This window comes from Pelophylax lessonae (assembly GCF_965119305.1).
Source record: "Pelophylax lessonae genome assembly, chromosome: 5".
Lineage (NCBI taxonomy): Eukaryota > Metazoa > Chordata > Amphibia > Anura > Ranidae > Pelophylax > Pelophylax lessonae.
Window position 1 is genome coordinate 198,900,606 of NC_138772.1, and position 16,000 is coordinate 198,916,605.

Below are 16,000 nucleotides of genomic sequence, written 5' to 3' on the forward strand. Positions count from 1 at the left end.
GGTCCAGAAGTGGTTAAACTGAAAAGGGTATGCTATTCGTTCAGGATATACATATTTCCATCCTCCCTTCTACTTCTTGAGCTCATACATGGCTACCGCTTATTTCGTATTTTGTTTTGTCTCTTAAACGGTGTTTAATGCTATTTTGTGTATTTTGTGTATAGCACCAGATGAAATGTGGCAGTTCAATTTCCAAACAAATATTGGCAAAATGTATACTATACGTTGTGGCTGCTGCTCCTATCACCAGCTATTAAAAAGACAAAATATCACGAGTTTCATGGCAGATGACTGCACAGTAGGTAAGCCCTATATGCAGTAGGATCACATAGCACATTTCATAATCTGTTGTGTAAATAAAACCACATTTATCTCACAATATAGCTGTAATATTACAAGAAATCCTCTACAGCTCATTTATAAAGCACAAAGAAAACACCTTGTTTTGAAGTTTTTGTTCTTACTCCAATTCCTTTCACCGACTCCGACTTTTGCACAAAAACTGCATTGAATGTCCAGACTTGTTTTCCCCACCGGCTTCCTCTGCCATTAGATTCACTCAAACTCCATCCCCACACTCCATTTTAGAGAGGAAAATGGTGGTAAGAGGCACTGGGGGCAATTTACTAAAACTGGTGTACTGAGAATCTGGTGCAGCTGTGCATAGTAGCCAATCAGCTTCCAACTTCAGCTTGTTCAATTAAGCTTTGGCAATAAAACCTTGAAGCTGATTGGTTTCTATGCAAGGTTGCACCAGATTTTGCCCTCTACAGTTTTAGTAAATAACCCCCACTGTGATTGTTTTTTTTCCCTCCTAAGGGTCTTTCACACGGAGCCGACCGCATTGTGATCCGCTCCGGCACTTTTTTTTTTTTCACGCAGCGGATGACATTTGTGTCATCCGCTCCGTATGTCCGCATATCATCCCATACGTTTGCGGATGATATACGGACATAATGTAAGTCTATGGGCATTGCGGATGTTAGCGGATGACACCGCTGACATCCGATTTTCCTTCCTTTCCGTTTTTTGAACGGAGGAAAATTAGGGTTCCAAAAAATGGAACAAAACTGAAAGGAAGAAAATCGGATGTCAGCGGATGGTATTCCGCTGACATCCACAATGCCATTGACTTACATTATGTCCGTAAATCATCCGCAAAAAAATAGGATGATTTGCGGACATACGGAGCGCCCGTGTGAAAGAGCCCTAACCCTTCCGAATAATTGTCCATTTATCTCCATTAGGGCCTGTGCTAATGGGCTCTGGGTTTGTGTTGATAACATTAGTTTGACATCTGTTTAAAGCCGGTCATAGACGGAGTGAAAATCGTTTGATTCCCCCATCGACACAGTCAATGCCTTCCGCGGAGCCATTGGGATTTATTTTCTAAAGGCGAATTTACTTAGCCTAACAAGTGTACTGCAAGTGCACTTGGAAGTGCAGTCACTGTAGATCTGAGGGGAAGATCGAAATGAGGGGAAGCTCTGCTGATTTTTTATCATTCAATCATGTGCAAGCAAAAATGCTGTTTTTAAGTTTCCTTGCATGTCCCCCTCAGATTTACAGCAACTGCACTTCCAAGTGCACTTTAATGCAGAGTGGCTTTGCCTTTAGTAAATAAACCCCATTGTGTTCTCCTGGTAGGGATGGCTCCCGCTGGGAGAACATAGTGATTACTGGTAGCCGCTATAATAACCGCTAGCAATAATCGCATGTAAAATCCCACAGGCTGGTTGCACCCACGTTGATTGATCAACACTTTTGAGTTTATTCAGAATTCATTCACATGTGCTTTTGACCTGCAGTTGACCTCCTTCTGATCTGCACTGTTTCAAGTTGGTTTTGCATTCCTTCACAAGTCTATGGGAATGCAAAACCAACTTAAAACAGTGCAGATTAGAAGAAGGTCAACTGCAGGTCAAAACCCCTTTGAAGTGAACAAAAGCTCATCGACACAGGCCCTTATTACTATCTGACTTCCACTGAAAGCAACATGTTGAACTGTAAGTCGATATGATGAACATGCATTAAATGGGAGAGATTTTTGATGATGAAGAATATGTTTTGTTAATATATATTATGTATGTGTATTTTTTTTTTCTTTTTCAGTAACCCACTGTTACTGCAGTCCTTTAAGCCCTTGAATAAGCTGACAAAGGCGAAACACGTCGGAAGGAGTCTTTCCCTCCTTGTGTGATGTTTTATATATATATATGAGGTTATCCTAAATCATCATTGTTATTACACTATTTACATACATAAGGAGGGGTCTCTATCTTCAGGGGTGTGTTTGAGTAATGATGATGTGTTATCACCATGTTTTCTATTTCTGTCTCTATGGGGGGGGGGATGTAAACCCTAGCTTTATAGCTTTTAATTTTTATACAGTAAAGACGTTGTTTAATCAATGATTGTGTACTGATAATTATATTGAGAGGAGGTTCAACACCTTTAAAGTCCCACTAGTTTTCTATTTCCCTTAAAATTGTCCCCTTCTGGGATGTGGTGTTGACTTGGTCATCTAGGACCCCAGTGTTTCTTTCGAAGCAAAAAGCTCATCGACACAGGCCCTTTTTTCTATCTGCTCTCCTCAGACTTCCACTGGAAGCAACACGTTGAACTGTAAGTCTGCTTTACTCAATGCCATCCCTTCTATGAGATAAAAATGAGAATCAGGGCATTGGCAGTACCTTCATTTTTTTAGAACAGAGACAGTGGAGTTAATTTAGTAACGGCAAATAGACAGTTCACTTGCTGAGGGAAGTTGCACTTTGCGTGGAAATTTTCCTCAGAGCTTAGTAAATGAGGTGACACTGCTGACTTCCATCATCAAATCATGTGCAAGGAAAAAGGCTAAATTCTTTATTTTTCTTGCACGTGATTGGGTATTCTTGCCACATTCATTAAGCTTAAAGGCAAATTCCCTTGGAAAGTACATCTACCTTTGCAAAGTGAACATGCTTTAGTAAATAAACCCCAATGTCCTCATATCACCTCCTAGCATTTCCATTGTACTCTGTGTTCTTTGCTTTTGGGGGAGTAAGGGTGGTATTATTACCTAATGCCTCAGATAGCAGTACACAGAGGGGTTGATTTATTAAAGCAACTAGACTGTGCACTTTGCAAAAGATACATTTTGAATCAGTCGAATCAAACACTTCAGTTTTTTTTTTCCGATTCGAATGTGGCAAAGTGAACAAACAAAAGAAAAATCTTTATCACATGATTACAATGGCTCTTTAACCACTTTAAGACCGGAAGGATTTGCCCCCTTAATAACCAGGCCCTATTTGCAATTCGGCACTTTGTTACTTTAGCGGACAATTGCGCAGTCGTGTGACACTGTACCCAAATAAAATTGGCGTCCTTTTTTTCCCCACAAATAGAGCTTTCTTTTGGTGGTATTTGATCACCTGTGCGATTTTTATTTTTTGCGCTAAACAACAAAGAGCGACAATTTTGAAAAAAAAAAAAAACAATATTTTTTACATTCTGCTATGTGACATTCTCAAAAAATTTTTTTTAAAAATCTAATTTTTTTAACATTTTAGCCCAATGTTTTCTGCTACATATTTTTAGTAAAAAAAAATCGCAATAAGCATATTTTGATTGGTTTGCGCAAAAGTTATCGCGTCTACTAACTACAGGTAAGATTTATGTAATTTTTATTGTTTTTTGGGGGGTTTTTTACTAGTAATGGCTGCGATCTGCGATTTTTTGCGGGACTGCAACATTGGGGCGGACCCCTAACTGACATTTTCGACACTTTTGGGGGTACCAGTGACATTACTACAGTAATCAGTGTTAAAAATGTGCACTGTTACTGTAATAATGACACTGGCAGGGAAGGGGTTAACCCTGTAGGTGATCAAGGGGTTAAATGTTAGCCTAGGGGAGTGATTCTAACTGGGGGGGCGTGGCTTCTGAAATTACCATAGAGACATGAGATCCTATATAGAAGGATCACATAAGCTCTATGACCATTCCAGGGAGAAGAACGGTCGGCTGTGTTTACAACAGCCGACCATCCTTCTCTCTCAGCGGGTAAAGATCGCGGGTGTCAGCCAGCAATCGGAGCCGCCTGACACACGCATCAGATTCCCCGCTGATGATCGGGGGCAGGAGCGCGACGGTGCGCGCTCGCCATCTAGCTGCCACCAAGTAAACAATGTATCCATACGTTGTTTTGCCTGTACGAGCCACCCTGCCACCGTATATATATATAATAAGCGGTCGGCAAGTGATTAAATTACCTTTGTCTTGAAGACTAAGTAAACCCTCCTCTGCAACTTGTACCTATAGATAAGCCTATATTAAGGCTTACCTAAAGGTACTGTAAATATCTCCTAAACTTCAACCGTTTAGGAGATATTTAATTTGCATGCAGCCAGTGACATCACTGGCGCATGCGCTCTGAAGCAACGGCAGCTCGTGCCGTTCCTTCAGAGCCCCGTGCCATTACCGTTGGCTCCCGTGCGCATGCGCGGGAGTGACGTCATCATGGCTCCAGCCAATCAGATGGCCGGATGCCGCAAACCCAGAAGAAGGGCGACACAACATGTCACCCATGAGAGAGGTGAGCGGTCGGCACTTCGGGGCTTCGTTCTTAGGTAAGTATTTCATAATGAGCTAGTATGCAATGCAATGCATTAGGTGTTCTTTTTTTGAAAGAAAAAAAAAAAATCTGAGGTTTACAACCTCTTTAATAAAAGCAGCATTATTTCAAAATGGTTCTCTAAAACCCACACAGAGGTTGATTTACTAAAACTGGAAAGAGCAAAATATGGTGCAGCTGTGCATGGTAGCCAATCAGCTTCTAACTTTAGCTTGTTCAATTAAGCTTTGACAATTAAACTTAGAAGCTGATTGGTTTCTCTACAAGAGCTGCACCAGTTTTTCTGCTTTCCAGTATTAGTAAATCAACCCCAGTGTCTTTGATTTCAGAAATATGTTTACAGTTCAAACTCGTCAATTCAATTCGACTGAACTTTGATGTAAAATTTGAATTTTGTTTTGTTATATGGAGCATTCAGTAAACTTTGTTATACTGTAATTCAGGTATTCAGGAATCTCAGAATCTCAGAATAACAAAAAATGTGTCTGAATATTTATTTGGAACAAAACGAACCGCACATGTCTAGTGCACGCTGCAAGTGCACTTGCTCCAACGCGTAGTAAATGAGGTAAAGCTTAATTTTGCTCACATGCAAGGGAAAAAAAATTCATTTTTTTTCGCACTTGATTGGATGATGGAAGTCAGCAGAGCTTCAGCTTATTTACCAAGCTCTGGAGCAACTGCTCTTGCAGAGTGCAATCTGCACTTTGCAAAGTGCACAGTCAATCTGCCTTTAGTAAATCAACCCCAGAATGTCATGGTAACCATTGGCACGCATGGCATGCTGAGTGTTGTAAATCTCCTTTTGTAGGAGTGAAGAGTGATTCTGTCATTCATCTTTGAAAGTCAATGACATTGCAAGAGCTACATAAATCTAAAATCTATTGGCCTTCCACACTCCTAACCCGAACAGGAAAATACGGAGCAGATGGAAGTTTGTGCTCTGAATGTAGCTATGTGTCAAAAACTGCAAATGACTGACAATAACATAAAAGACGCATTCATACTATATGACATTAATATATATACAAACTGCTGTGATAGTTTGCAAACAATCATTTGTATTGTAGAACGGAATCTTAAACACATGTCAGATTCTTCTTTGGCCCCTGCAAATTGACTGTGAATAAATAAATGTGCAACTCTAATTATACTGAAACAAAAAGATTATTTCATGGTATATAAAAGCAGTGGGTGTTCTGTCTCGTGTTGAAATACAGAAGACAACGGGGAATTAAACATTTCCTAAACAATGGGACCATTCACTCCTACACACATAAATTATACATTGTCATAATAAAGGAGAATGTACTACATACAGTGTTTTTACTAAATGGTATAACAAGGTTTTTTTGTTTTTTTTTTCTAATATATACTTGAGATTATGTTTCAGGACTAAAAGTGCCGGTTCACACTACCGGGGCGCGACTTCGGGGGCGACCTGTGAAGTCGCGTGCACCGCGACTTCGGCGCGACTTGCACGGACTTCATATAATGAATGTCTATGCAAGTCGCTCCGATGTCGCCCAGAAGTAGTACAGAAACCTTTTTCTAAGTCGGAGCGACTTAAGTCGCTCCTATTAGAATGGTTCCCGTAGCACACAATGGACTGCGACTTGTCAGGCTGACCAGTCGCCTGACAAGTCGCGGTAGTGTGAATGGAGTCTAAACTGTTGTTCATAATAATACTTAGGGCTACATTTGTAGACCATGGTCATGAAAAAGGAACAATTTAACAAGTGCTATAGGAAAGCGGTGTTCGATACAAATGATCATTTCTTTTCTACCAACTTACCAAAGTATGGGATTGGGAAAAAACACATATAATGGGTTCTAACTAGGGATGAGCTCAAGCATGTTCAGTTCCCAGTCTCAACCCACCTGGGCCGTTCTGCTTGGTAGCTGTTACTCCACATTGCCAACCATATGCAGCTGAGGCATTCCCCACCCTGTCTGTACTTATACACCATATTTTCAAAAGTATTGGAAAGCCTGTCTTTACATGCACATGAACTTTAATGGCATTCTAATCTTAATCTGAAGGGTTCAATATGGAGTTAGCCAACCCTTTGCAGCCATAGCAGCTTCAACTCTTCTGGGAAGGTTGTCCACAAGGTTTAGGAGTGTGTCTATGGGAATGTTTGACCATTCTTCCAGAAGCGCATTTGTAAGGTTAGGCACTGATATGGACGAGAAGGCCTGGCTTGCGGTCTCCGCTCTAGATCATCCCAAAGGTCTTCTGAGAAGGCTGTCCGCAAGGTTTAGGAGTGTGTCTATTGAATGAATTAGAGCGGAGACTTTGAACCAAGCCTTCTCGTACAACATCAGTGCCTGACCTCACAAATGAGCTTCTGGAAGAATGGTCAAATATCCCCATAGACACACTCCTAAACCTTGTGGATAGCATTCCCAGAAGAGTTGAAGCTGTTATAGCTGCAAAGGGTGAGCCAACTCAATATTGAACCCACAGACAAAGACTGGGATGCCATTAAATTTCATGTGCATGTAAAGTAAGGTGTCCCAATACTTTTGAAAATATAGTGTATAAGTGCGGACAGGGTGAGGAATGCCACAGTTGCATATGGCTGGCAATGTACAGTAACAGCTTCCAAGCAGGATAGCTCAGGTGGTTCCAGACTGGGAACCGAACATGCTTGAGCTCATCCCTAGTTTGAATCCATTATATGTGTTTTTTTCTTCCAATCCCATATTTTGGCAAGTTGGTAGAAATGTAGTGTACAGTAATCCCCCGCTACATTGCGGTTCAGTTTTTGCGGTCCCGGTAATTCGCGTTTTTTTTTTGTAATGTTATTTTACTATATAAATCATTAAAAATGAAAGATTTTTGTGTTTTTCATAGCTCTTGCTCTGTCTCTAAGTATCTTTTATGTGTTTAAATGAGTTTCTATTGTTTTAAAAGTGTGTTTAAAGACCTTAAAATGCTTCTACACGTACAGTGACAGTAAAAAAACCATGCCTACAATGCATTTTAATAGGGTTTTTCTATTTCGCGGAATTTCACTTTTCGCGGCTGGGTCCGGAACGTAACCCCCGCAATGGAGGGGGGTTTACTGTAGTTCACATGCAGAATCAATAGTAATGACCATGGCCCCCTTCAAGAATTAGCGGCCCTGGATGAATGCTGGAGATGGTCGAAAGACACAAGAACGAACATAATAACACCAGACTGCCCCGCCTCCACTTTAAGGGCAATGTATAACACGGCACTTTGCAGTAGTTAAAAACTGCATGTGTGACCCTATTTACCATCATGAATATGGTAGACAAACAACACTTATAAGTAAACTAAAAGGTAACCTACAGTGGTTACACATACACACACATACAGTACATACATAAGGTTTGCCATAGCACCATGTGCTACCTAAAAACCCGGCACAAGGTTTTTGCATAGTTACATTGGTCGGAGCCAGACCGATGCAAATATGTAAAAAGTGCCATACCTAGAATTATTCTTAAGGCACATGATAAGGCATAACACCCTCAGATCAGGTGAACTATCAGTTGAGCTTGCACTATCTTACTTATAGAGGCCCTTTAAAACTCTGCAAAATCCTACATAAAATCAACATATGGTACAATCATAGCAGCATCTTGTGTGCAGATGGTTGAGTAGGGTTTGGAGTAAATAACGCGTTGTAAGCTGAGACAGAAGGTGAAGAGTTTTGTTAGTGTTACCCGCTTGGTACTGACAAATGTGAAAACATGCTTATTAACATTAGTCTCAAAAGCACTGAAAAGTCTGTAATATTTTAAATAAAAAGAGAAGCCAATTGAATGGACAAGCATCAACGATGTAAATATATTTTCTGTTATGTCCTTAACATTACAATTTCACAACTAGAATACACATTATAACTATATATCATTTAAATTAAAAAAAAAAAAAAAACAGGAACAGACACAGCACCACCTACAGGCCATAAAGTACGACTTCAATCCAAAAAAAAAGAACATGGTATGAGACATGGGAGCCAAAAATATCAATAATAAACAATAAAGACATATATACATACATACATACACACACATAAATAACAAGTAGTTTAATAACTTTAAACAGCCAAGGTGTCTAATAACTTAATAAATAAAGGAATACACCATTTCTAAACCTAAAACCTACAATAACCACATAGCCTAGCCTTAAAAAACGAAGGCCCAGCGTTCATTTAACCACTTGCCGCCCGCCCGCTGCAGATATACTGCGGCAGGCTGGCCGGGCTGCGCGAACCGACATATGGGTATGCCGGTTCGCGGCGGCCGTGATTGCCGCCGGGCACCCGCGATTGCTCCCCGCTGAGAGTAAAAGACGGTCTGCTGTTGTAAACCGTTATTCCCTCTGGAATGAACACAGAGCGCCTGTGATCCTCCTATTTAGGTCTCTGTGTTGATTCCACAAGTCCCTCCCCCATACAGTTAGAAAACACCTCCTAGGCTCACACTTAACCCTTTGATCACTCCTGGGTTGTGTTATTAAAACCCCTTCCCTGCCAGTGTCATTAAAACAGTAACAGTGCATATTTTAAGCACCGATTATTGCAGTAATGTCACTGGTCCCACCAAAAGTGTCAAAAATGTCAGTTAGGGGTCCGACCAGTCCGCCGCAATGTCGCAGTCCCGCTAAAAATTGCAGATCGCCTCCATCACTAGTAAAAATAAATAAAAATGACATAAATCTTTACCCTGGTTTTTAGACGTGATAACTTTTGCGCAAACCAATCAAAATACGCTTATTGGGATTTTTTTTTACCAAAAATATGTAGCAGAATACAAACTGGTCTAAAAGGATGAAAACATTTGATTTTTGCTTTTTTGGGGGGGGGAATGTTATAAAGCAGAATGTGGAAAATATTGTTTTTTTTTTTTTTTCAGAATTGTCGCTATTTTTTTGTTTATGGTGCAAAAAATAAAAATCGCAGAGGTGATCAAACACCACCAAAAGAAAGCTCTATTTATGGGGGAAAAAGGACAACAATTTCATTTAGGGACAGCGTCCGTTAAAGTAACGCAGTGCCGAATCACAAAAAATGGCCTGGTCATTAAGGGGGCAAATCCTTCCGGTCCAGAAGTGGATAACTATAAGGCTCCGTTCACATGTCAGCGTATGATCGCGGGCAGAACCGCCGCGGTTCCGCCCGCGATCCGGAGATTTATTGCAAATCGCGGGATGCCTAGCGTTGCCCGTTGATTTGCAATAGCCCCCCAAACGCCGAGCGATGTTTTGCCGCGATTTACGCCCGCCGAATCGCGGCAACATCGCGCAAACAAAATCGCGGGACGCAATACGCTCTAAAAAAGTACAAGAGCTTCTTTGGAGCGTATTGCGTCCCGCGATTTTGTTTGCGCGATGTTGCCGCGATTCGGCGGGCGTAAATCGCGGCAACATCGCTCGGCGTTTGGGGAGCTATTGCAAATCAACGGGCAACGCTAGGCGTCCCGCGATTTGCAATAAATCTCCGGATCGCGGGCGGAACCGCGGCGGTTCTGCCCGCGATCATACGCTGACATGTGAACAGAGCCTAAATCATTTAAATTAAAAAAAAAAAAAAAACAGCAACAGATACAGCACCACCTACAGGCCATCAAGTTCTACTTCAATTCATAAAAAATAGATCATGTATGAGTCAGGGGAGCTAAAAATATCAATAATAAACAATAAAAACACACATACATACACACAAATAACAAGTAGTTTAATAACTTTAAACAGCCACGGTGTCTAATAACTTAATAAATAAACAAATACACCATTTCTAAACCTAAAACCTACAATAACCAAATTGCCTAGGCTTAAAAAACGAAGGCCCACCGTTCATTTAATGGCCGCTTTTAATAAAATTAACTTTGTCTCTCCAGTATAATGCTGAATGACCAATCTTGTTAACAAATACTACAGGGATGATCATAATGGAAGGAGAGCTCTCTGTTGGTACTGTTGGGACTGCATCACAGGTGGTCTGGCGGGGACTTAAACAGCTGGCAGCTGCAAGTGAATTCACAGTCCACCAATTTAATCCAATCAATGTTGCCTCTGCTCATTCAAATCTTTCTTCCTCGTATTTCTGAATGGCACTATGAATACCCCTCCTAATCTTGTTCAAACAAAAAGAATTCACCCATGGGTGACTATAACAATTGAGGAACAATCTCTAAATGAAAATTAGGCAATCAAGTGGAAATAAAAATGTAAAGAGAAAATAAAGCATTTGGAGACCTTCATTTACAATATAAGCACGGAATATGATCCTTAAAGTTTCCCCATCTAAGCCCTCTAACCTCAAAACCATGAACATTAACAAGATGTGTCCAAAGATAAGTTCTTTGAATAATTAGGACAAGGTGCTCTCTTCCTTCCAGGGTTTAAAAGAAAAAAGAGAAATCCTGAAATGAACAAGGATCTGTGAGCATATATTCAACACCCATCAATCTCCCATCTGCCAGTTCTTCTAATAACTTCAGGAGGGAAGCCTAAATCATCAGCCTCCTTGGCTGTTCTGATACAGAAGGAATGGGTAGCAAAAGATAAACTCAATAAAGCCCCGTACACACGTACTGATCGTCGGCCGAACGATCGGCCGTCTTTTGTCCGAGGGCTGTCTTGTCTGTTGAAAAGTGCAAAAGACTGCACACGAATTTTGTCGGCCAACAACAGCCGACTGCAGAAGTGATGTCATGTGATGGTTAATGATAAAGAAAGAATGACCAGCGCTACGGACTATAATGTATGAAGGGAGTGTGAAATAAAAGATGTAAGCTGCCACCAATCAACCCTTAAGTGCAAGGGTGAGGGTGAAAATAATAGAATGTGACGATTGGTATTGGCGCTACCTTAAAGTGATGAAAAATACAATGCCACAAACAGGCGTGAGTGAAGAAAATAAAAAATAAAATAGAAAAAAAGAAGAAAATAAAAAAAGTTGAATAACCCACAAATTGCAAAGAATCACCGATTAATGTGGGTGAAAAACTCTTTAAAAAAATTGTATAAACAATGCGTATATCCAAATTATCAAATCAACAGCCAATATGGTGATAAGTGTAAATAACAAGGGTTTAATGGTAAAATAGTGATAAGTGTTAAATAAAAAAGTACCACAACCACAAGTGTATTACAATTGCCTGGTGTATGTGCCAAACATAATGTGATTAAGTGATCGATAAATGCTGTTATGTAGAGTCCAAACAGGCCACTAGGTGGCGCTTAGAATGATACGACCTGTACAGCGATGTGGAGGGGGTCTCTTCTCCGTTGCGGGGGAGCAGCCATGAGCCGGTGATGATTGCCCTAGGTGCTCACACAAAGAGAAGGCCCCATAGTGAATGCATAATCCGTATAGTAATGCAGGAAAAAGCGCAGTACACTCACTGTTTGGTTACGATGATCAGGATCAGAAGAACGGTGCGCGCCGGGATGCTTCCGCGTTCCACGGCCGACAACCGGAAGTGACGTTAGACGCACGAGACTCCGCCCTACGCGTTTCGTCAGAGGGACGTCAACTGGAGCGGCCCACAAACTTTCCTTGTCTTTTTTCTTTTCTGAGCATGCCCAGTCTTGCAAATCTGCTGTCTGTCAGCCGAAATCTGTACTGACTGGCGAACAATCGGCCGTTCTGGTGTTGGCCAACAAAAATTTTAATGCTTGCACGACAGATTCTGTTCGGCCGAAAATGCGCTATCGGCTGTCGGAAGCATCATACTAACAAGCCTACAATCGGCCGTTCGGTCGTCGGCCGAATCTTTACGGCCGACAATCGGTACGTGTGTACGGGCCTTAAGTCTTTGTTATCCTAAGCTTTAGACAATACTTTCTGAAACTGAAAAAAAAAGTAGGGAGAGACAATCTAGGTGAACTAAAAAACAACTTGAAGAAGGTTCTAACAGCCAAAAATAAACCAATTCCAAATACTGGGCAAGAGAGAGAGAGTTTTTAGAACTACGCAAACCTTATTGGACTTAGAAAAATAAAGACATTTTTTGATTGGCTGAGGGGGTAAAATCACATGACAAATGCTAATATTGGACATTAGTTAGCTGCAACAAATTTCACTGAGCTGAAATGCTAAAAACATATAAAAAAAAAAAAAAGAAAAGCAAAAATCCTGCCTGAAACAACACTATCTCGTAACTTTAGAAACAAACATTGTATAAAATGTTTAAATGGTCACTCACTAACAACAATTTCTTTCATATGAAAAAACAAAAAGCAAATAAATAAATAAAAAATATAGCATATACTGTACAATTTCCACACAAGTCATATTGTAACTGAATGTTATTAAGAATGATCTTTCCTTTTCAATCTGCAGAGCTGTCATTTTCTGTTAAATTCAATGCAATAGGGCAACCTGGAGGTATTCCACACCCCCAAAATGTCATTTGCAGTTTGTGTGATTGGCTTAATGTTTTTCTGAAAAGACAAAGATATAAATTGAATTTGAGACAATCTCTGCAAAATAAATGTTTTTTGTTTAAGTCCCGGTTCACACTACCGAGACTTGTCAGGCGACTTGGCCGCCTGACAAGTCGCGGTCCATTCAGTGCTATGGGAACCATTCTAATAGGAGCGACTGAAGTCGCTCCGACTTAGAAAATAGTTCCTGCACTACTTTTGACCGAAGTCGGAGCGACTTGCATTTACTTCCATTATGTGAAGTCCGTGCAAGTCGCGCTGAAGTCGCGGTGCGCGGCAACTTCACTAGTCGCCACCGAAGTCGGATCGCCATAGTGTGAACCGACACTAATTAGATAATCCCACAGGATAATTACTTCCACTAAAGGGATGTAGACTCTGCATGTTTCTCATTAGAACACTGCAAGTGTATCAGCTGATTAATAATTAAAAAGTCACTCCCATTCAGATTCACTCTGGAGACAACAACCAGCCTTTTCTTCAGAGCAGAAACAGGTAGGACTCTGCAACAAAGTTTGTTAATATTCTTGCTATGTACATTGATCACTCAGGGGGGATTTTTTTTTTTCTTAACAACAGAGGAGTTGCTCTTTATTAATTGAAATAACAAATCTACAGAATTAGGTCTTTTATCATCTTACATACATAGTTACATACATAGTAGGTGAGGTTGAATAAAGACAATAGTCCATCCAGTTCAACCTGTGTAGGTGTGTGTGGCTGTAATCATCTCACATACCCCTGAATGTTCTGATCCTTGAGATGTAAGTCTAAGAGTCTTTTGAAAGCCACCATACTACCCGCAGAAACCACCTCTTGTGGTAGAGAATTCCACAATCTTGTAGCCCTAACAGTAAAGAACCCCCCACGTTGCCTGAGGTTAAAACGCTTCTCCTCTAATCGCATTGTATGCCCTCGAGTCCTCATGCAATCCCTTCGAATGAACAGCTTTTTTTCTAAGCTGGGATCCCCATTAAGATATTTATAAATTGCTATCATGTCCCCCCTCAGACGTCTCTTCTCCAGGGAGAATAAATCGAGCGATTGTAGACGCTCTTCATAGTCAAGGTCCTCCAATCCCCTAATTAGTTTAGTTGCCCTTCTCTGGACTCTCTCCAGCTCCAACACATCCCTCCTGAGGACTGGCGACCAGAACTGGACAGAATACTCCAGATGCGGTCGGACCAGAGTTTTATAAAGTGGAAGGATTATAGTCTTGTCTCTGGAATACATCCCTTTCTTTATGCATGCTAATATTCTGCTGGCTTTGGCAGCTGCCGCTTGACATTGCATGCTGTTGCCTAATCTATCATCAACCAAGACTCCCAGATCCTTCTCCATTTTTGATTCCCCCAAGGGTTCCCCTCCTAACGTGTATTGTGCTTTTATGTTTTTAGTCCCCAAGTGCAAAACCTTACACTTCTCCACGTTAAACCTCATTTGCCATGTCGTTGCCCACTCTGTAATTTTGTCCAGGTCATTCTGTAGGATATCTGCTTCATGCTGTGCAGTTATTGCTCTGGCCAATTTTGTGTCATCTGCAAAAACTGATATCGAACTACTGATCCCGACCTCAATGTTGTTTATGAATAAATTGAACAAGGTTGGTCCCAGGACTGAGCCCTGGGGCACCCCGCTTACTACCTCAGACCAGTCTGAGTATGCGCTGTTTATTACCACTCTTTGGACACACCCTTTAAGCCAATTCCGTATCCAAGAGCAAACCCTGCTGTCGATACCCGCAGATCTTATTTTATAAATTAAGCGCTTGTGGGGAACTGTATCAAACGCCTTAGCGAAATCCAAGTACACCACATCCACTGGTCTCCCCCTATCTAGCTCACAGCTCACCTCCTCGTAGAATGTTAATAGATTGGTTTGACAAGAACTCCCATTTGTAAACCCGTGCTGATTACTACTGATGATGTTGTTGTCTTTAGCAAACTCTACGATATAGTCCCTTATCATCCCCTCCAGAAGTTTACATACTATTGATGTCAAACTGACAGGCCTATAATTTCCCGGGATATGCCTCTGGCCCTTTTTGAATATCGGAATCACGTTAGCTTTCTTCCAATCCCCTGGTACATCTCCTGTCCTAATACTGTCAGCAAAGATCAGGAACAGTGGTCTGGATATAACCTTACTGAGTTCCTTGAGTACTCTCGGATGTACGCCATCCGGGCCTGGTGATTTGTTTGTGTTGAGTTTATCCAGCCTTTCCCTGATTTCACCCTCTGTTAGCCATAGTGGCAAGTCCTGTGTATTACTACTAACCATACAGTCATGGTCAGTGTACCCCTCCTTTTCCTGCGTAAAGACTGACGAGAAAAAAGCATTCAGCACGGTTGCTTTTTCAGTGTCCTCTGTAACCATCCTCCCATCATTGTTAATTATGTGTGCAATATGCTCTGCCCTAGTTTTTTTGCTGTTGATATATTTAAAGAATTTCTTTGGGTTTTTTTTACTATCCTCCGCTATTTGTCTCTCAAAGTTGATTTTAGCCATCTTGATTTCTTGTTTACTTTTCTTATTTGCCTCCTTGTATTGCTCGAAAGTCGATACTGTGCCCTCTGATTTAAGATTGAAGATTGAATGAATGAAGATTGAAATTGCTTAGGCATACATCTAAGGTGCTGTTTAAGCTGTTAAAATGAAAATATGGCTGGTCAAGTAGCATCTTTAAGATAAAAAGAAACTCTAGCCAGAGTTCTATAGGCCCGTACACACGTACCGATTGTCGGCCGTAAATATTCGGCCGGCGACCGATCGGCCGATTGTAGGCTTGTTAGTATGATGCTTCCGACAGCCGACAGCGCATTTTCGGCCGAAAAGAATCTGATGTGCATGCTTTAAAATTTTTGTAGGCCAACACCAGAACGGCCGATTGTTCGCCAGTCAGTACAGAATTCGGCCGACAAACAGCAGATTTGCAAGACTGGGCATGCTCA

General features: G+C 41.1%; 1 pseudogene across 1 annotated transcript in view; it reads left to right on the forward strand.

Moving 5' to 3' along the window:
- The first annotated feature begins 211 nt into the window (after positions 1-211).
- The window catches only part of LOC309555589, a 22,438-nt pseudogene continuing 6,649 nt past the window's right edge, over positions 212-16,000 (forward strand). Inside the window, exon 1 of the transcript in view lies at positions 212-298. The product of the transcript in view is annotated as an uncharacterized misc_RNA (transcript). The remainder of the gene's footprint in view (positions 299-16,000) is intronic.